A 22436-nucleotide genomic window follows, 5' to 3' on the forward strand; every position below is an offset into this window, starting at 1 on the left:
AGAGAGATGTGGGTCGCCTACCTCACAGGCACTATGGATCAATCTCCATATAGCTACTACAAATTCTTATTCCTCATTCATTTCACATCAAAAACTAAAGAAAAAGGTGCTTTGTACACGTTTAGATTTGATGAAAACCTATCTGTGTACAATATTTGATAGCTATAGATGACTCCTTTCTATGTGAAAACCTGATTACAGAGATACACGAAAATCAGATGACACACATACATTAACCTTATTTTATATACGTATTTGTATAGTTTGAATATTACCTTGAGTATTAAATATAAAGGCTGTTTTTTATTTTCAGGTCAATGTATAATAGTGTCTTTGTCGGTATTTCAACTAGGAGTGTCATTTGGGGAGGGAAGGGGAAATTCTCCCCCTCAGTGAGAGAAACACATTTTATTTAATACATATTAAGTAACATACTAATAAAAATCGTGAAACTCTTATTTCGATAGACAACCTTGCCTCCATCTGAAAAAGACTGGAATCACGCTACTAATCTGTACTTCAAACCACCTTTAATATTGGCGTGTGAGTAATTACTTATTTCGTTACATACAGCATTGTGAGATTAAAAAAAAAAATCTATTTCTAAAACAAATACTTCAATTATAGAATCTGTGGTTTAATACTGGTTTATTTGACTATTTTGCTAATGGGATTCGACATCTTTTCACTCACTTCTCGGCGGCTTGTAAAATAAATAAAAATAGCGCAGTCTGATCATTTAATCATTGAAAATAAGTATAATCTTTTGTTAAATACACCACTGAAGTAACTAAGGCCTTGGCAGCTAGACTACTAAAAAATATCAAATTTTCCACAAAAGAATTGAGAAGGCCACTAGAATTCTAAACAAAAATTCTGAACTATTCCTTACACAAAAGGCAACAAATTGCTTCCAATAAAGCTAATGGAAGCGGTTAAACACAGCATCCTTTAACAGAAAGCTTCAACATTAAACATCTTGCGTCAAAAGGCCACAGTTTGTTCTGAATTGTTTGTCCAACTAATTTTACCTAATATATAGGAGTAAAAATTCCAGCTTGGTAAATGCCTTCTTGTTATGGATTGCTATCCTAGATTTGTTTTCTAGGTTTTCTCATAACAAAGGAATGACTTTAAGGATCATATGTCTCGACCGGATGGAGGCAAATCGAATCTCCGGAGAAGTGTCATCACAATCATAGTGGAATCCATTAACTCTTTGTCTGCTGTTAGTCATTGTTGCCTCTTGTTCCTCTTAGTCTCTTTGTTTCTCTTTCGGTATTCCAGCCACAATGTATCATTCGGACAAAAATTTTGACATTGCCTCCTTTCAACCCATTTTCTTCCGTGAAACTCGAAGATGCAACACAAAGGCGAAAAAAAAAAAAAAAGGTTACGAGTGCCATTAAATGTAAAGCAGCAGAAGAGAGGTTGAAATCTAGAACTGCTCCATTGACTGTACACGAAGAGATGTGTGAGTGTGTGTTTATATATATACATAATGTGTGTCTCTGTGTGTATGTCTTTTTCAGGGTTTCTCTTTTCCTTGACTTTCTTCTACAGTCACTGAATGAGTTGAAAAACCTGAGAAAGGAATAATGGAATGCACAAGAGAGTAGGTTATTTGAAAGTTTCGTGTGTTTGTGTATATATGTGGGCGTGTGAGTTTGGATTTGAAGCAGTGGTAACATCTTTCTAAAGAATCACTAAATTTCTTGTGTAATTTATTAGATCTAGTATGATCTAAAAAAATAAAAATCTTGTAACAATAATAGATCATACTTTTTTATCATTACCTCACTTACAGCTCTTTTTTACTTTTATCTGACAGATTGAAGGAACTGTGAAAGAACTTTCATTAGCTGAAAGAATTTTGACAAATAAGAGAAGACAATTTTGTTTTGGAGATTTCGTGGATGTAGTACCGAATGAAAAGGGTAAGTGATAATTATTGAAGATACCTTTCGAAATTATAAGTTTTAAAATTGTGAGATCCTTTAGCGTTGTACAAAATTATGAATATTATTTCCTTTATGATTTTTTAAAATATATTATTATATTTTTACTTTTTCTATTTTGTTATTCAAATACCTAAGCAATCCAAAATAATACTTTCAAATTTCTGTTGCATATTTTGGGATAAGTCTATCACAATCATACACTAAGAGCCCATAAATACAATGATCATCACCTTATTCACTGACTCTTATCTACGAAACATTTTGTAATAGGTAACATTGATGTTTCCATTGTTTCGAGTTCCTTTTTTGTCTAAGGGCCTATAACGACACATATATTTATTTGGTTTTCCCACAGTTTGATTATTTTCACTTCTAAAATTAATAACATTCACTATTTATTATAAAAGAAAAAATAACACACTACTTGATGTTGTGTAAACCTCAAATGTAATACATATTTTTATATTATTTACACAAGCAAACTCACTTGCTTCCTGGTAATATGTCGTTCTAAATTACTATATTTTCTTTATAATAAATAAACAAGTATTCTAGGTAATAGGTTTCGTTGTCATGATCACCCAATCAACATACAAACTTGAAATAAACAACAGATAAAATCAATATATATCAGAATATCATAGCTACAATTTTCTCATTCGGGGCCACGGTGGCTCAGTGGTAGAGCCTTTATCTCTGGTGCATGAGGTCCTAGGTTCGATCCTAGCTTGCGCAAGTGAACTTGGTGGTCGACAAAAGCCTTGTGCGTGAATTTTCTCGGAGTTCTTCAGTTTCTTCCCACTTTGGTCATACCACCATTTCATTCATTTATCATCATCACCGTCTCCCTTAGCCTAGCCGGCATAAATGTGGGACGTAAAACTTAAAGATTTCATTTCATTTCATTCTTCTTCTTCTTTCTGGCTTATTCGATACTTAAAAGTATTTTAGCCCTAAAGACATTTATACATGAACATTAAACAATCGGAATCGTTACAGCCCAAGCTGTAGACGAAAATATTCTCTGATGTAAAGCATTATGTATTTCAACTAAGACGCAGTTAAACTTTCCTCATATATTTAAATATTTTCAAAAGCTAATACTTTTCGCAAACTGCGTTCACCACTCAAACATTTTGGAAACTACTTGTCAATACTTTTCTCATCTCAGTACTTTAAAACGGGAAAATTGTGCCTTCTCATACCACATATCTATAGTTTTTGCTGTTTTCCTAATGGTCACCGAAACATAATATCATAATGACATCGATTTTTTAAACGAATCCTGTGGAACTTGAATTTAAAAGAATCATTTTCATTTCATTTAGTGAACGCTATTGTGGGTTCGTCTTCAATGGGCAGTCTATCTCTTTTGGAATCAATAACCTGATAATTTACACTGACATGGAAAAGAAGAAGTTTCTTCAAGGTTTATTGTCTAATAAGACGGATTTCACTGGAAGTAGTTGCTCTTTTCCTTTTTGCACTGTAACGTCCCATGATCAAGCACCAAGGCTCAGAGAGACAAGGAAGATTAGATGCAAAACAGTGGTGGAAAGATGAAAGTGGAAGAAACGGCAGAACCCCCCAAAAACCTATCCACTGTGTTTGTCCACCACAGAACACACTTGAGAGTAGTTGGGATCGAACCAAGGAGTCCATGGGCCAGAGGTGAGCGCACTACTACTGAGCCACTACGACCTATAGTTCCTTTCTTGGGAAGGTAACTGCTCAGTTTCTTCTATATTATTCATTTGCACTAATTATTCGTATACTTTACTACCATCCAGAATCAGTAAAACAACTTGGACAGAAACAGCAAACATATCATTTGGTTAAACAGCTTTTGAAAAAATGTTCTTCTTAACATATATGATGTGTAATCAAAAAATACGATGAATAATTTTATTAGAAACAAAAAAAAAAAAAAAAAAAGCTTACATGGAATTTGACTTAATATCTTTAACTAACAATGCACTTATTCCAACGCTGAATCCATGGCTGGAAGCATTTCTGGAAGGCTTCTTTTGGAAGGGCGCTTAGTTGCTCTGTCGTGGCCATCTTAATGTCAGGAATGGTGTCAAAACGATTTCCTTTAAGAATGTGGTTTTAATTTTTGGAAAGAGCCAGAAGTCGCATGGTGCTATATCTGGAGAGTACAGCAAATGTGGACAGACAGGAATATGATTTCGGCCAAAAGCTCGCGAATCAAAAGCAAGTGGTGGCACGGGTCGTTTTCGTAATGAAGAAGGAAGCCATTTCTCCATTTAACTGGCGGTTATAATGCTTTACACGGACCCATACGAGATGTTTAGTTCTTCGGAAAGCTCATAGTTATTCGGCTGTTTCAACAAATTATTTGTGCCACTTTTTGCACATTTTTATCTGTTTTTCAACGGACCCCTTACATCCCTTGAATCACACGTAACATTTGTAAACAGTTTTAGATGCAACCACTTCATCGTCATGCACATTTCCTGAACTTTTTAGCACTTTTTTGCAGCTTAGAATAAAACTTAATGTTGACGCGCGGCAGACACTCTTAACACATCCTCACTCTTCTGCCTCAGGAAGCCAACTAATATGTCACAACTCATTCAAACTCAACATTGATTACACCAAAGGTTTAGGCTACCAGGTTTACAAGTTGAAATGAATAGAACATCGACAGATTCCATTGTGCAACCATATTCACAGTACTTTTTGACCAGATCGTGTATTCTGTTTAATACACATCACTACCCTATTACCAAAATTTTGATAAACGTCTAAAACCTTGCTGCTCTTTCCTACAAGCGCAAAGTGCATTGTTTTTGTTAGTCACAATTTCAAACAAAAAAGAAAGAATCAGTGTAATATGTTACAAGACTTCTGTGATATTTCACTACATAATCACTAGAGCAATCCACATTATGCTTTATTTTTTGCTTAATTATGCTTTATTTTCCCAAATTATGCTTTACTGTTAATTTTAATCATTGTTTTATATTAATCGTGTATAATGTATAACATTTACTATACATTAAATATTCTAAATATGTTAATCTATTTATTAATATTTTATGCTCCATTGTTTTATAAACACAACGCTATCTTATCTCTCTCTCTCTCTCTTTCTTCTTAATATAACTCTCTACTTAATGCACTGTAAAGACATGTGTTTTACTCGAGTCAGTTTTTGTGTCACTTGTGTGCGCCTTAGAGGTATAGATATAGATATAGATATATATAGAAAGGGAAAGTAAGAGACAAGGGCACCGATCCTGGGGAGCCGAGGAGGCCCGGACCCCCTCAAAGCTCATGTGGGTCCCCATGTATTTTTATGAATATATATTTTTATATGTATTTTAATTGTTATATGTAATGTTACATCTATTTTTTATGAATGGGGCCCCCAAAGTTACAGGGAAATCGACGCCCTTGGTAAGAGATGCCACCAAAAAGTACAAAAAATGCTCAATTTCAAGAGGTACACATAACAATATAGTATGGAGTTCTTGTGCACTTTTTCTACATTTCGAATCATCATACATAACTGCGCAGTTAATCTTAGAAGAAAACCCTATTGTTCATTCATTGTTGGCGGAAAGTTTTCTTCTTCTTTTCCTTTTTGCTTTTCTCCATTTCAAAGGATTACACCAAAAAGTTTACAGAAATAAAAATAAGCTTTTCATTGTTGCATTGTTATGATCTCAAAGATTTTGCACAGTAAATATTGGTTTTAAAAATTACACTATGTAACAGCCATTTTGTAACTGCAGTGCCAATATGTCTTCTTTACTAATTCCGATGCACTGAATTCAAATTTGTAATACAAAATTTTCAAGCACGTACCATTTTCGAGTTACGCGTGACTTCCAGTGCTACGTTGCGGCCGAATTTTGTTATTTATATTGCTGGCAACACTGCTGAACTAAAGAAAAGGAAAAACATGTGGCGTATATCAGTCTGCTAGATCATACCCGTGATAAATAAATCGGTTGGAGTTTCTCGTGATTGTTGTGTTATTTGTCTTTTATCGTGGTGGAAGTATAGTTGCTGCAGTTCATCCGTTCAAATATACAACATCTTCCACTGGTTGATGCTAACCAAATCATACTTTCCCCACTGCACATTAAATTGGTTTAATGAGTATATTTGTGAAGGCTCTGGACAAGGAGAGCGTAACTTTCAAGTACTTAAGGGAAAAATTTCCCAACTTAAGTGAAGCAAAGGTTGCAGCAGGGATTTTTACCGGCCCTCAGATAAGGAAATTACTTCATGACACAGGTTTTGAAAATAAAATGAACCATTTTGAAGTCGCTGCATGGAATGCATTTGCTGCGTTATGTGACGGTTTCCTAGGGAAATACCACATAGTGAGGAGTCCTCACTATGTCGATGATTTGATAGCAACCTATCAAGTTCTAGGCTGAAGCATGTCATTGAAGCTACATTTCCTTGATTCTCACTTGGACTTTTTCCCTCCAAACTTGTGTGACGTGAGTGATGAACACGGATAGCGATTCCACCAAGAAATTTCCCAAATGGAACGCCGGTACGAAGGCAGATAGGATGCTTCAATGATGGGCGACTATTGTTGGTTTTTGTGCAGGGAGTCCAGCAGTAACAAGTAAGTGCCTCGTAAAACTAATTTTTCTAGCGTGTCTTCGCAGTTTCGGTGCAGAAAAGAATGATTTACTATTTTACTATCTCAATATATGATGCGCTGTATATAGTAGCCTATATGAGATATGGAAACTGACCATATTCTGTAACTCAGAAATGTTACATGATAGAAAATTTCTAAATACACTATTGAATTCAGCTACCCCAAATTAGTAAAGAATAGATACTTTCATTCCAGTTACAAAAAAAAAAAAATCAATTTGTTGCCTAATGTTATTAATACAGTATGATAAACTTGTAGTTAAACAGAATTTTCCAAGAACTGTGTTATATATATTTTAAATTACACTTTATGGTTTATTTTCTAAAATTATACTTTATTATGCTTTTAAAATTAGTTTCTTCTGGACCCTTAGAGAACCACAACCTTGTTCAACGTACCAACCATATGTGTAAATTGCTGTTATGCTTTTTATGCTTTTGGGTTGCTTTGATAATCACTTTTAAAAGCAGTAAAAACTACAACATTTTTCCGTTTTTATATCATGATCTATTTATACAATATTAAAATTCCTAGAAATCTTCCAATAGCTTTTTCAGCAATCCATTAATTATCTTTCTTGTTTGTTATAGTTTATTTCCAAATAAAATATTACCAAGATTAATGTTTTTGATAAAAGGTCAAATAAATACCTCATCTATTTTATTCCATATCAAGTAACTATGAAAACAACTTTAACATTTACATGTATATATAGTATTATTTTTATGTTTCTAAATATTGTATTTTGATTTGCAACAAATTTTAAATTAGTGTTTCTGTGAAGCACATAAATTTATGATAATTTACATTCAGAGGCATACGCAGGGGGTGGGTCCTGGGGGTCTGGACCCCCCGAAATTCCGACTTTTTGGTAAATGTAGTCTACTTTTAGGGGCAATTTTAGAAATTTTCATATAATTTTGCCTCAAATTGTATTTGGACCCCCCAAAACGCTTTAGACCCCTCCCGAAGTAAATCCCTGTATACATTAATCCTTGATCACCACTCTACAGTAACATTTTTTTTTTATTTTCGTGTAATTGCAAAGTATTTTCAAATATCGAAGTCTTGCTGTAAAATGTTTACAACTGTGACATAATTATGTGAACACTGAAATAGTGTTCCATTATTTATCTGTAAATTAATAGTCATACCGATTGATTTGGAAAATATATGGAATTACTCCGGATCACTGACACAAATCCCAAGGGGTTGAGGGGGACATGCCCCCTCAATCTTGGAACTGGGGGAAATGTCCCCTCAATAATCCAACTTGAAATGTATTTTTTGGGGGGAGAAATGTGGTGACTTGTGACCGACTGCCACTTCATCTACATCGCCTGATACATAATATACAACAGGTTCACCTCAGAAATCAGATTTATCTACTTTAATATTCGAGTCTTTCTCCCCCAGAATAAGCCTCAACTTTACCCGCCTCCCAATGTTGAAGACAACTCTCCTTCCCTGATCCTCCACTGTTTTTCAACTTCATAAATATTTTGAACATTGCTTAAAAAAAATATATGGGAACGGTCTTACCCGTCCCCCACCCCAATGTTGAAGACAGATTTGTGCCGCTGCTCTAGATGGCAATACACTTGTCTTATGTTTACTATGGGGACCAGGTGGCTCTATGGTAGTGTTCACTTCTAGTGCATGGGGTCTCTGGTTCGATCCCAGATCGCTCCAAGTAAACTTTGTTGTGGACTTACATGGTGTTCGTGGGCTTTCTCAGGAATCTCCCGTTTCCTCCCATTTGTTTCATCCCACCATTTCATTCATTTCACATCATCACTGTCTCCTCTAGCCCAGCCGGCATAAGTGTGGGACGTTAAATTGAAAGATTTAATTTTATTTCAATTCTGTTTATTGTGCTACATAGAATATATATTTTGGTACTCAAATCAACTTGTTTCAGTGATTAAGGATGTAAACAAATCACTAGTAGAGTTGAACGCTCTTAATCTGATGATTCTGTGCTAATATATAGGCTACCATATATGTGCTAATAATTTTTTCAGATCTCCATGACTAGTAAACCACGATGCATGAATTGCAATGAAGCACAATACAAGTTCAAACATTTCTATATACCTCTGTGTTAAACAAAATAATTGTCATTACCTTGTTATAATCACCATTGAGACATAGTGAATAATAAGACTGTAGGCTCTAGGCCTATAAGTAATAATAACAATAAAAGAAGAAAGGAGGAAATAGAAATATTGTTCACTTTATATATATGTATGAATCTGTAGTAAGTACTCCAAGCCCGTTTTCCGGCGAGAAAATGATTTGAAATTGCACTGTTGTGAACGCAGTAGGCCTAATACATTTTAAAGCACTTGTTTCCACTGAACGTAAAGAAGAATAAATAAAATTGCGATTTGATTATCAATATGTGAAATGGTGGTACAGTAAATATGTGAAAAATTACAAATAAATCAAAGGCAAGTGAGATTCTTTTTAGCAATTATCAAAAAATATCCGTCACTACATGTAGCGTATGAATTATTATTTTCTATTTAAAAGAATTCTTGGTGTGGTTAAAAAAAAAAGTAATAGAAAATGAGAGAACATTGGTAAGTCACTAAATTTAGCACATGAAAATTTAAACGAAAATTGTAAGTTATTGTAAAGGAAAATGATGAACTCATTTAATATATGAGCTTCATTAGCTAACTAACTAACTCACTCTACGCGTTCACGAAAGCTCTAGATTGACTTTTGTCCTTAGCAAACTGGATCCAGTTTAATTTTTTGATTCCCATTTCTGCTAGATCCATCTTAATGTTGTCCTCTTATCCGCATCTAGGGGTTCCTAATGGTCGCTTTCCGATTGGATTTCGAGTTAAAACTTCGAAAGCGTTCCTTCCATTCCGGCTACATGACATACCCACCGGAGCCTCCTAGACTTGATGACCCTAACAATGCTTGGTGAGCGGTATAAATTGTGCAATGTCTCGTTATGAAGTTTCTGCCATTCCCCATTCCATCCCAGGGGCGGATCCAGGACTGACTTCTGGGGGAGGCGGTAATTTGTCGTACTGCTACTTAGAGCTACTTTTAAGAGCTTCAAACTCTGGGATGGGTTTTATTTATATATATCAAGTAAGAAAGTTTCCTCTTTTTTTGGGGGGGGGGCAACTGCCCCGATCGCCCCCTGGATCCGCCACTGCCTCTTGGGTCCGAATATTCGTCTCAGGATCTTGTTCTCAAGTACTTCCAGTCTACAGTATGTTCTTAACTCAGAGTAAGCGACTATGTTTCGCAACCATACAAAACAACAGGCATGATTATCATTTTATATATTCTAAAATTCTAACTCCTCGTCAGAATTCGCGAGGTCATTTCCTGCTTTTAGTCTAGATTTAATTTCTTCCTGAATATGATTTTGGCCTGTTAATATTGCTTGAGCTTCATTAACGAACACTAAAATGTTCCCGAGAAAAACGAAATACAGAAAACCAGAGCAAATTTATTCTTGATAAATATACATATTAGAAAAAAACACTTCAGAAATTCGTTTATCTATTGCCCAATGAAGATGTCAACGGAATGGTCAATAAGGTATATACTATTATACATTTTAATTCGTATGGTAAGAGCTAGAGAGAACGCAGAGTTGTATAGGGTAGAAGATTATAGAATCTCCAGCTCATACCAAGACACGATCAGTTAGAAACTTGGATCAGAAGAGCTGTACTAAGATCGAGATGGTTTATTCTTTAGTGTTTTCGGGCTGCGAACAGCAGAATTTTCAGTAGACATGAAAAGAAAATGGTACACAACAATCCTGTGAGAAAGGGAGACAGGTTGCAGATTAGGAAAAGTGATAGTTTGAGGCTCTGTAGGATGTTACATTGGCCACTATGTTGTGACAAGGTGGCTCCTCGAGGAATCGTACAATCGTCATTGTTAGTCGACTAGCTGAAAGAGTATTTACAGAAATCAAGCAATACCACCTCAGGACCTTGGAGCAAGCACCTGAAACCCTCTTACATATCCGGAAAGTTTATTAATATGATAAATTCTGACAGGTTCTAGTACTTCTCTCAAGATCGTACGACTCCAGTGGGCGAATCTCGCAATGCCTGTATACTCCTACCTTCATGCATTTCTTAACAGATCCTAATTATCTGCTATTCAGTCAAGTTCAGAAAAATCCAGAATATTTAAACAACTCATCTAGACACATTGGGCAACCGTTTACATCAAAAATCGGGAAGATAAAGTATATAATTTGGTTGAGTGAGAGGAGTTGAAATAATTCTTTCTGCTTTTTTTGTTTTTCAGGTTATACAAGAGTTCAAGTGAGCGTTAGAGTGTATTACATAGGTGGAAAGAAAAGCTTTGTTAGCGTTATTTAGTTTGGTAGGTTACAGCTCTCTTACAAACTTCGTAGCTTGTTTTGATATTCATTGAATGAAATAACAAAGAATTTGAAAAGAAATGAAATGAAATCTTTGAGTTTTACGTCCCACGGTTATGCCGTTTAGGCTAAAGGAGACGGTGATGATGAGTAATGGATGAAATGGTGGAATGAAGAAAGTGGGAGGAAACGGGAGAACCCCGAGAAAACCCACGCACACGGTATTTGTCCACCAAACAAAGAATTTAAGTAGAATAATGAGAACATGTTGTCTTGCCAGTTTCAATCAATAACCAATCAACAATCTAGGAGTAACCACATATCATAGATAATCCACACATAGATCATAAAATCAAAAAAATAAACACTTTTCACATTACGTTCCGCTTATTATCAATTATCGGAAATAGTCAATAGTCAATCGACACGTAATCAATATGACGATGCGAATCAAATATTCACATCTGTTTATAATTTAAATATAACCGATACTATGATTGGTGTCGTCACAGAATAAAGAAACCTGCATGGCAATCAGTCTTAAAGAGTGCAATGATCTAAATTTAAAAAATTAGAGAATCTGACAAAGATAGTTTTATTAAAGAAATAAATTGTAGGACGAACTTAAAATCAATGGCGGATCTAGAAAGGAAAGACTGAGGGGGGGGGGGGCAGGCAGAATCCAGACTATGATACATCATGAGTTTACTATAAACTTTCAAAACTATATAAATAAGAATTTAGATTATTTTCATCATCCAAAAATCTGAAGGGCCTAAGCCCCCCGGATTCGGGCTAGATCCGCCACTGCTTAAATATATATAAGGATATTAACCCACAAACGCCCAAGACCAGTTTTATTCGTTAGCAACTGCCTTGAACAATACCGTGTTACATCGAAAACCTGAGAAGAAAACTGAACGAAATTCGTACAACAAGAGAACGAGTAGTGTGCCTGAAGTAGTGTGGAACAACGGGGGTTTGGCTAACTGAATGATATAGCCCATGTACAGTAAGGTAGTGAAAAATAAAGTGGGTCACTGGTGGCACAAGGAGCGTTTGTGGGTTAAGTACACAACAAGTAGAATTATCTATGTAAATCATAATTTAATGTTGCATATAAAACTAGTATTTAAGCAAGCTGTTGAAGTTGAAAGAGGGAGAAATTTTGATTTTTTAAAAACAGATTTTATATAGGTAACATTAAGTTATTGTTGTCTGCTTTTATATGCACAGGCTACAGTAGACTAGGTTAAAAGCGTATTGTAACTATGGTAAGTGATAAGCATGGCCTTCCATTTAATTATCATTAAGTTACAGGTTTAAGGCCCAACTTGGATGACTTGTGTACGAATATCACTTCCTATGAGTTTGATATTATTTATGGTGGAGTATATAATGGTGAATTATTACATAGATCATAGATATAATACCTATCCATAGGATAGGAAAAATAGGCATGTAGGAGATAATTGATAGCTGTTAATTATACTATATATTGATGTAACTAACATTGAGCATACAGTTAGTTTTAGCATATTTATGTAATTATATAGTTATAATCATAGCTGATCTTGGAGACATCTTTAGAGCAGGCCAAAGCCACAGAAATCCATTGAACTGGCCTCAGGAATGTGTTCAAACAAAATGACCCGCAGTAAGAATCCCTGTTCCACTTCCAGTAAAAACGAGGAGGTATTTTACCTATATGATTTGAAGTCTAATCCGTCAACAATTGCGGACTTTTATTCGAAAGATAGGTGTCATAATGGATTTCTGGAATTATCTCACAGTCAGTTTCAGCAACTTTCCCACACAATTGAATTCCATAACAACCATAAACTACGTGGGAAACTTTATCGGCAGGAGTGAACGAAGTTGCAGCGACCTTGGCATTGCTGTCACGGTATGTCAGCACCGGAATATGACCACCAGGTGAGACGGATATGTGCTTCATCCACTGTGACAGCTGTCGGCCATTTGGATCCCACCTCATATTTTCATAGAACCTTCTGCAATTCATTTTCCGTTCTTGAATGTGGCTCAGTCACAGGTGGTGTACGCGGACCTTACGGCCATACTTCAATTGGAGCCACAAATAAATGACTGTATTCACAGTTGAAGGTGTTAACACTTTGAGTGCTAACTCCGAACCCCGTACTTTTACGGAGTAGCTGATCTTTCATAGACTGCAGATTCCGTATTTATACGTGATGTGATTCCAAATGTATTTCCATGGTTTTGCTCCTTTATTATACGGAGTTAGCAGTTTTGAAATATCGCTTGGACTTCGTAGTTATAAATTTCGTCAATAGATGGCCCGTACACCCTAGTAAATACCTTGTTAGCGCCAGGGTTAAAGAAAAAACATGTGCTTATTGCTTGACCGTCAAAATACCTGAAAGATCCTGTCAGACGATTCAATACGCTTCACTTTAGAAGCAGAATTGAGCGACAAAGATGATATTTTTTTTGAAAGTCATTCGACGATTGTGAAAATGATCCAGACTATGTACCAACAGAAATAACAATTATGTCAGGCAAGAAACCTTGACATAATATTCATATTCGTCTTCATTTTCCTTGCACTAAGTGTAAATGTTATTTGTGATTTCTAAAAGTTTTGTGGTTGGAGTACAGCATATTATATATAAGAATAAAGAGCAAGCTCTAAACTTTCAAACGGTGCATGTTGTATTATTTCAGCTTTTCTAAATTTTGATATATTTTTTAAACGTTGCAGAAAAGCCCAGCATTCTTGGGAAAACCTGCACTTCAGAGTCCAGCACTCAAAGTGTTAAATTGAATAGCTGGCTCACTGAATTTTCCTGGCACACCTATCGATGGATCCGTTGCAACAGTGCGGGTGTCATTTTCCTTGGAGCTGTTTCGCTGATATTTGTCGTGGACGATAGTTTCTCCATTGCCTTCTAGTTTGTGTAAGAAGCCATAATAACATTCACAGCACTCACTCATTCAGAGTGTGAATCCGTTCTTCCGACAGTATTCCACTACGTATATCTGGGAAAAGTGCCTTGACATACCCCTACCTACTACGATTTAGTTTATAAACCGTTTGACGACACCTATCTGCAACTTCAAACAAACTACTCCTCACGATAGCAAATACATGTCGATTTAGTATCATTCCTTAGTTGCAATGATGTTCCTAAGTTGGCCGGCAAAAGTAGAACAACCTTCTGTAATAATAAGAATACCTTGGACTTATTTCTTTGTAATGTTGTATGAGTTATCAATACATCTAGGTGCGTTGCCTCTTTATTATCTCAAGGCGTAGAGTGTAGTTCATTAACTTGTCGAATTAATAGGAAGATTTATGAGCCTACTGTCAAATCTAAGCTCTTATTGTATATAGTAGAGTGAAAGTGATTATTTTGATTCACATCAAACATGAGAATAAAAATCGAATGAACCTTACTATTTGCAAAAATGTTAATGAGGCCGTAAACTTTCATATGAAGTGGTAGATTTTTGTTTTGTTTGTAGATATGTAGCTATCGAATAAATGATTGTTTAAATTCACATAAATACAAGTACTCTTAATATACAACTCTAACTTCATTACAACCCTGAAACAAAAACAATATTACCGAAAACACCAGGAATCAATCGGAATATAATAATAAACAAGGTTATTTAAATTCGTAGACAATTGAAAAGTATGTTTAGTAGGCCTACTGCGTACAAATTTTATATAATTGTAACGAAAAGTTATTACAAAATAAATTGTATTTTCAAGTAATATATACTTCACTGTTGCAATTACTTTGCGTCACTGTTAGTAGTAGCATGTGCCACTGTTACAATAAATTACAATTGACTTCATATAAAAACAATACAAGTAAATAATCTATTTTAGCAGAATAGGAAATATCAATAGCATGAGATTGGAAAAGAACAACATACCTTTTAGCACTACAAAAATTAGTTTCTCTTAATTTTCTCCACAACTACGCTTCATAATACCCTCAAACATCTAATTTTATTCAGCTTCATGTGATACATCAATGGATATATGTCTTGGAAACTTACACTTTTATCACATTCTGGAAAATCAGTGAAGTTTGTAAAATTTAGAAGGAAGATATCACGCAGCTACTGTATTACAGTTTCATACGCATATTTCTTCATATCAACTCTTGCAAAACGATATTTTAGCGTATTCTTTTTCAATATAATTTATTTTCTTGTTTTCTTGTATCAGCATTAATTCAATCCAGAACTGTTGTCAGTGACGAATTTAATTACATTTCATGAACATAAGATTATAGGAGTAAAATAACGTCCATTTAGGTAGCATGGGGAACTTCTTCATCCCCCTCTTAACTCCCTAAAAATTAAAAAAGTCAGTATTGCCAATTTTCCTGTGGGTTACTCTTGAAAAGCTACAATCATGCCAAATTTTAACTTTCTACGTCAACCGGAAGTACCTGTTATTTTATGGCAGTGAATGAGTGAGTTCACAAAGTTTTATATTTATAGTTATTCTATATAATATGATTATGATTTGGGGTAAACAATCCTATATTGATATTTGCTACATGCAGTTGATATTTTGAGAACACATTCTTGTAAGCACTCATTACTAGATGTAAGAAAATATACATTCACTACTAGATTTAGGGGAGAATAAAGTATCGCCAGTTGGCAACAAAGCTGCGAGGTACTCGTTAGCTAGAGAAACAGTGGTTTTCTCCGTTCCTTTTCTTGTTGGCAATCGTCGTTTGGCAGTTCTCTTCTTCTGGTTGTCTCTGTTTTCAAGAGGAGAGCAGACAAACTGTCAAAGCAAGCTAAATGTGAGTTTGTTGCCTGTCTTTTCTTTCTTTTGTTAAGTTTTATCTTTTCTTTCTCTTTCTCCCCTAGTTTGTTAGGTTCAAAGTAGCGCGTCTGTATACTCCCAACGACAGTGATAAACTGGAGTAAACAGTTGATGCTGATTTACAAATGAGATGCAGACAGAACGAGATCTGAAGAGTGAAATAGGAAAAGGAAATAGGAAAAAGAGGAATAAGGAAAGCTCAACAACCTTCGTCGACTGCATGGGAAAGAAGATCTTACGTTCATTCGCTCTGCAGAGGGCGTGGTTATTTCTTTAGGAACCCTCTGCAATAGTAAGAGAGAAACAGAGACCCCACAAAAACTTGGGTCAAAGTTTATTTCCTGTTTTACTCATTGGAAGAAATTAGTTTCTTTGATGTGTGTGAATGAAGGTTAAGCAGGAAATGTAACTTTTGGGTCTATATTTTCTAGTTTAATTCAGGAAGAACTTCCAAAGATTCGGTATTTGCATTACTGTTGAAATGACTTTCTTCTTATTTAGTGGCAAATATATGCAAAAATGCATTGCCCACAAATAGCTTGATGTCACTATGTATAATCATTAATTCAATACATTTACAAATTTCATATTGTGCATTGATCTTTTATCCCTCAAGAAATGCCATTGAATCAAAATGTTTTTACCTTTTCACTACCATTTTTTTCATGTTTATTCGGAGTGAGAAACATTAATATATGGTTATTTTAAGTTGTTGTCAAATGCATAAATATAAGAAAACTATTTTCCGCCGTTTCGTTTTTCGACGTGGGAAGGGTGGGATATATGTATCCCACTGATATTTTTACGTGGGACCTATATGCCTCAGCGGTAGTGAAATGAATGATCATCTTGTATTTTCAATTATGATACGTATATTGTCAGAAAAACAGTTGGGTCGTATTTACGATTAGAAACATTTTACATTTCGGCAGCCTTTTCCAAATGGCAGTACATGCAACCACTGCTTTATCACCTTGTTCCTCACTTTCATCTGTTCCATTATCACCACGTTCACTTCCACTACTGTCTATTTGATAATGTTCATAAGAATTCTATAAACTATTAGCAGACTTTTTCTTATCAGTGGAACATCGATTCATAGCAATAACATGCGGTAAACTACCACGAGTTCTCTGAGAATGTATCGTGGGACACATATATCTCAGTGGTAGTGAAAGGGTTAATTTAACGTGGATGCAAATGCATTAGTAAGTACGAGAATTAATGATGTATACAGCGCGCTTGAAATCAGCAAAACTTGGATACATCTTTAAATATAACTTGTGACAAGTAGTAGTGTCACAACGTTATTCGGTTTTATTTTTGCGTTTTATTCCACGGACAGATTATTAGTATTTTACATCCTGAGCATTATATTAACCCGCTAATCTCAACAACACTGCGGGTAATCTATGAAGCAAGAACGATATATATAATTACTTTCATAGGAATGTACATGGAGAACTGATATTTGATTATTCATATCTTAAAATCAACTGTATACGTTGCATTTCCTCTAAATTCCTATGTTAACTTTACAGGCCCGTAACTCCCGAACTCACTGCTGACTGACGCTGGGCATTCATATGCGTCTTAACTAGGACTAGTTCTTTCAGAATACGTGTCCCAATACGCCATTCCGGATTCAAAGAAGCGAGGTGTTCATGTCCGTAAACTACACAGAAAAAAGAATCAAATGGAAAACCTGGGGCTGATAAAAGTGTTGACAATCAAACAAGAATATCAATGACACGGTCTGTGGCTTTCTATATTCATGGATACATTACTTGTACACTGCCATTTATTCCATTTTCATCCTTCTTTCTCTCTCCTGCTTTCGTGCTTTGCTCTACCTTTTACCCCTGTCATTTCTCCGATCATAAAAACGTAGACTACTTCATACAATTTCCAAAATAACTTTTTAGATGATGATGATGATGATTATGCGTTTAAAAAATGTTCAATTAACAAACGTATAGAAACGTACAGGTAATAATAATTGGCAATCATCACAGAAGTGACTAGTAAAATTGATGAAGGTGCACGTGTGTCGTATCTAAGAATTTTTAATGCATTTTTTTAAAGTTTCTAAAACAAAGAAAGCGATATCTATTTAAGACCCACTTTCTATGGTTATGTCTCCATTCTTTTTACATTTACAGAAAAGATATTTCTTATCTGCTGAATTGATGTTTCTGGGGATACATTAACTGCTTAGGTTTCAACAGATGGAGAAAAACATTATGCAACAGATAAATGAGAAAATGATACGACACTTTGAACAAATATATCTAGCGTAATGATTTTTTGATGGGCTCATGAAAATTGATCATAAGACAGAAGACTTATATATATATTTCATTGTTCTGAAGAAACTCAACTTGTTTCAGGCGGCACAGATGTCTTGATTTATGGTTCACCGAACACACCAAAAGAGGAAAAAAGAATTGAATAAAGAAAGAAACCGCTTTTAAAATGTTCTCAAGGGATGTTTTATCTTTTTTGTGCTTCGTTTCAAGTTATATTTCATTAAAAATACTGTTTAATACATCAGTTAAGATCAGAGTAGTAATACTTACTCGATAGTATACAAAAGAGAATATTTTAGAAACTGAGATAGCAAAGATTTTAAAAAGAAGTTTGAAAATTATCGCAAACTTGTATTTTACGATGAGTGATATTGAAATACTCCTAAATGATAATACGAAGCACGCCCAGAAAATAGGTGTACTAGCTTTTTGTAGTTTCAAAAAGAAAATTAAAAAAAAAAAAAAAAAACTTTTACTTGTTTACATCAGTACATATGTGAACTATTTTTCCATGTGGTAGCTATCCTTCTCGATGCACTTAGAAGATGGATCAATTTTTTATGCCTTGGTTAAAGGAGTCTCTCGCCACCTCATTTGCCCAATTCTTCATCTTCACCTTCGCTTCCTCGTCAGTTGAATTTTTTTTTCCGCCTATGTGTATCCATCATGGATGTGAACAGATGATAGTCTGAAAGCGCCAGGCCAGGATAATGCGCATATCAGTCAACATCGTGCACATCACTACGATCGTTTTTAAATTCACGACACCACTTAAACACACTCGTACAATTTATAATCCCTTCGCCATAAAATGATTTAATCTAGTTAAAAACTTCAGACGAAGATTTTCCCTTCACAACGAGATAACGGATAACGTGGAAAATCACGCAATTGGCGCCAGATTTTATCGACATCTTTCAGACATTACTGTGGCCACAGTTTTGGACGTACTGACACGTGATTGAGCTCGCTGGAAAGGGTTGTAATTAAGCTACATGACAGTGCGACCAACATAGCAATAACAAATTCTCTCTGCGCACGAAGACCCTAGTACACTTGTTTTGTGGATGTGTCTCGTATAACTAAAGTTGAATTCTAAACCACTGTTGAGTTTGAAAAGAGGTAAATTACAATAAGTTACAGGTATCTTTGACACAATTTAGATTAATATTTGCATATAGAAATTAAATTGAACTTTATAAGGTTGTGTACAAGTTAATATTTTCGTCCGTCGAACAGTTTATTTATGTGTTGTAGTTTTGATGTGAAAGAATAATTATGAAATTCATCAAGAAATATCAAACTAATATGATTAGACAGCGTAGGTTTAATTCAGTGATTCCTCTCGTTAACTCATTGTGATCTTGGACTCAGTATTTTTAAGATTAAATTGCATCCCACTTGTTTACACAAGTCAAGTCGGAAAGTTCTTGATCCATTAAAGCAGTTGAAAATGAACGATGCACATTAAAACATTATTTTACAATATCTAATCAAGTCCAACACAACATTAAAAAAGTGTGTCTAACATTCTCGCCTTCTTTGTTCTATTTGTTTTGTAGCAAAGGTATAAAATTAATAAAACTTTAATGTTCTGAAAGTTTATTATATTCATATAAATTCGTGATATATGGGACCAGTTTACTGAGGGAACATTTGTGACCATGAAATGATAGCATAACTTTCAATTTGTTGATACGTAATTTCTTCTGTTTAGAATTAAATACACACAGAAGTTGTTATCATACCAGCGAAAGTTGATAGTTACCCAGCTCCGAAATAATATAGCAAAATTTTCAATGGCAAATAATGATCTTATGAAATGCTCTCTTCTTCAACGATATACTTTTCACGTCTCTCTTGCAATCCTACAAGGTTAGTCAATACAGTCCATGGATACCCGAAGATTGACTGAAAAACTTCTAGCGTCTTCAGCGTCGAACGTTCGCCTTCAGAACAATGAAATCTGAGGGAAGGAAATAGTTACATAGCCGCAAGTCATCGGAAGGAGGTGATCTTGCTTTTGAAGCACCATCTTCTCCAGTTTATCTGTAGTCTGACGTGGCTTATGTACTGTCGCATTCTGTGGATGAAAGATAATCAGTAGATGATTCCCTTTCCTGGTCTTTTCGCGACACTTTGCTTCTAGCGGAGCTGTAATTTTATTTAGTCGGAATGTAGAATGTGGTTTTTGCACATTAGAGGTAATCTACCAGCTAAATGCCCTGACAATTTCATTAGACTACGGTCAAGTAGCAGATTGCTGTGCCTTGGTCTCATTTCGGCATTGATATTTCATTGTACCGACCTGTTTGGTCACGTGATCAGCTACACTTAACAAGGTTTAACTCACGATTATCATTGGTTGCGCAAATCTGTTCTTGAAACTAGGTCAGAACCTAATTCCACGTCTTGAGCTTACAAGGAAGTTTTAACCTAATTAATTTAAGAAGGCAACACTAAAGGACCTTTCCTAGTAAGATAGTGAAATTAACCCTAGATCGAAATTGGGCCATTATTGTCCCAAAATGTTAGCTTCGACGTAAAACCACACCAAAATTGTTTCAATTCCCTACTCCTTCCCCATATCATACATGCTCAAAATTTTATAATTTTAAATTTTGGTGGAGTGGTTCAAATAATTTGAAAGTTTCGCAGATTGTAGGTACTATATAGGTGTAAATGTGAACATTCTTTTTAAAAACTCGATGCGTATTTTCTCGTTTTTATGTGTTTTTTTGTGAGTGTTGAACATTTCAAAAAATCGTAAAACACTTGAGGGGATACATCGCTGACTTTTTTGTTCAAAATGTTGTAATACCCTTGGTACTACAATATATATCTTCTTCAGGGTCTGAAACTAATAGAAACATTGTCAAAAAAAGTAAAACTTACAAAAATGCTTTCTCTAACTTTTTTGGTAACATTTAGGAACCTCAAACTAAAAGCTTCGAACATTTCTTTGCCAGAGTTCACGATTTTTTCTCTCTCGTAACTAATTTATTTCAAACAGGCTCCAAAGTTGGAAATGTTCCAATCAACGAAGACAGTGACGAAAATTGAATGAATTATCACAAATTGTATGGTATTTTGTTTTTGATTTGTTTCAATTATCAGAAAATATTTATGTGTACCTTGTTGCCTCGTATGTTAAATAAATATGAATAGCTAATGAGTTTACTCAAATCTATCTATCTATCTATCTATCTATCTATCTATCTATCTATATATATATATATATATATATATATATATATATATAGATAGATAGATAGATAGATAGATATGTAGTGCGTGTTTGTGTGTGTGTATATAAAATGAAAACATTGATATAGCTATAATCCAAATATTGCTTCTCTTGTTTCTCTCTTAAATTATATGTGTTTTTGGTTTTGTTTTCAACTCTTTAACTTTATTTTTGTGCATTAAAGCTTTAATTTCGTGTTTCTTGAAGTTATAAGATTCAATTGCTTGGAAAATTGTGAATTAGAAAACCACAATTGCAATTGTGTTTAAAATAGATTTCAAATTGATATTTTGTAAAAGAAGCATTACAATAAATAACAAGCAAAATTATAATATGCTACAAGGAATGTTTCAAAGCACTCTTTTTAAATATTAAGTTGGATTTAAAGTTTTAAGATTGAAGATCCTAAAATGGAAAAGAAACTGTGAAGAGACAGGTATTTTCAGTTTTAATTTCTTTGAAAATACTGTCGTCACTTTCAGACCCTGAAAAAAATATATGTTGCACCTTAGAGTATTACATCAGCCTGAAAAAATGAGCGACGTCCCTCACTCATGAAATGTGTAACTTTTTTTTCTTTTTTTGAGGGGGACGTAGCAGTTCTTTTGAATGCAAACTCATCGCACTTAGGAGTGGAAATATATTTCAAATAATCTATTCTCGTACTGTCACTTGAAAATTCTGAAGAGCAGGAAAAGTGTTAGTGGACGCTCTTAATCATCCAAAATTTTGTTAGGGCAAGGCACTGTCAATGTGTTAAGGCTTTTCTCACTTGAACATGAAGAAAAAATCCATTCTTTGCACAATGAGAAATACTTAATATCTACAGAGATTATCCACTTCTTTGAGGAAAATATTAAACGGTATGGAAATCCAGGAAAGATTCATACAAGCCACTACAATTTGTGAAGAAAATATAGTACTGCTTACTAATAGTGAAAAAACTGAGCTCATTATATTTGTGAAAGGGGAAAAGAGCGCTTGTTACGTTCATGTCTATGGGAGCCAAGGAACATTAACCCTTAAGCGATCCGGGGTTTTTGGGCTATTTTT

Source organism: Thermobia domestica, chromosome 9, assembly GCF_964235325.1.
Source record: "Thermobia domestica chromosome 9, izTheDome1.hap1.1, whole genome shotgun sequence".
NCBI lineage: Eukaryota > Metazoa > Arthropoda > Insecta > Zygentoma > Lepismatidae > Thermobia > Thermobia domestica.